Genomic DNA, 1,329 nt, shown 5'->3' with positions numbered 1-1,329 from the left:
TTTTAGCAGAATAAACACTGTTTGAGAGACTTTGCCGTGTTCTTGTCCTCCAGTGACGGCGAGGAGAGTGTTGTGAGACAATACTGTGGACATGCCTTCGCTGTGGTGTTGGGCTTCCCAGACTAACACAAACAAAGGTCAGCTAGAGCACCATCTCACAAAGCTCTATGCTCTAGTTACTGACATGAATTAAAGGAGCAAGGGATGCTGGGAGCAGGAAGCGCGGGGCCCGGTGCCAGAAATCTCTCATTTGACCACATATGCAAAACACAATGCTGACCTGAGTGTGCAGGTTCACACAAAGTGATTGGCTTCATTTGAGATCGCACTGGAAAGGCTCCTGAGTGGGAAAAAGAGATGAGAACAGCCACAGACGGTCTGCTCTGCTGTTTTGAATATCCATCCTCTACATGGATCTCTTGGAATTTTCATGAATACAAACGGAGAAGAAAAATGGTTTCCTCTTGCTTTTTGAGTCAAACTGGGGCTGTTTTAGCTGGACTCTGCCTTTTTTGGTACTGGGTGATTTTAAACTAGGCACACGCACGAACACTGCCTGAGACAGACACTACTCACTTACACATCAGTGTTAAAATCCTACTGACTGATCCAGGAGGCCATGGGACACAGCCTACCCGTTAGACTGGTCTGATGCTCTGATGTTCCATGGGAAGTTTGTGGGCATGGTTGTGTAGGAACATTCAGTTAAAGTCAGCCCCTGTCTGCCTGTCTGTCTGTCTGTCTGTCTGTCTGCCTGCTGGGTTTCTCTCTGTGGAAGAACATGACTGAAACTGGTGTCATTAGCGTTAGTCTTGGAAGTGCCGATGCTTTTCAGACGCTTGACTTTGAGCGTAGAAATCCTTTCCTTCTGTCCATGGGGCTTTTTTTCTCTTTTGGCTCAGTGCTCTAGTGGCGATGATGAATGGGGACATCGGGGCGGGGCGGGGTGGGGTGGGGGGCAGAAATCCACGAAACAGGATCTCTTTGTTAGTCAGAGGACACGAGCCAAAACTCAAAACCGTCTGGTAGGAAAACAGCTAAAAAACTGTCTGATTGGACAGCACTGAGAATAGTGATCCAGCTACCTGTGCCCTGCCTGAGTACGGCCGGGATTCATGCTGGGAACCCATTACGGTTACTGAGAGACCATTACTGGGAATCTATTACGGTTACTGAGTCTGGATTAATGCAAGTGGTCAAAATGAGTTTTCATACAGAGAAACAAACAAAATAAAAAGGTAAGGGCCAGATTGGCTACGCATGACTCACAGTATGGAATATTAAAAATAGAAAAACACTATAAACAGACACAGTGTTTAGTCTTATCTG

This window comes from Chanos chanos, chromosome 2, assembly GCF_902362185.1.
Source record: "Chanos chanos chromosome 2, fChaCha1.1, whole genome shotgun sequence".
Taxonomy (NCBI): domain Eukaryota; kingdom Metazoa; phylum Chordata; class Actinopteri; order Gonorynchiformes; family Chanidae; genus Chanos; species Chanos chanos.
The sequence above is the reverse complement of the archived record's forward strand: the minus strand, read 5'-3'. Positions refer to the sequence as shown.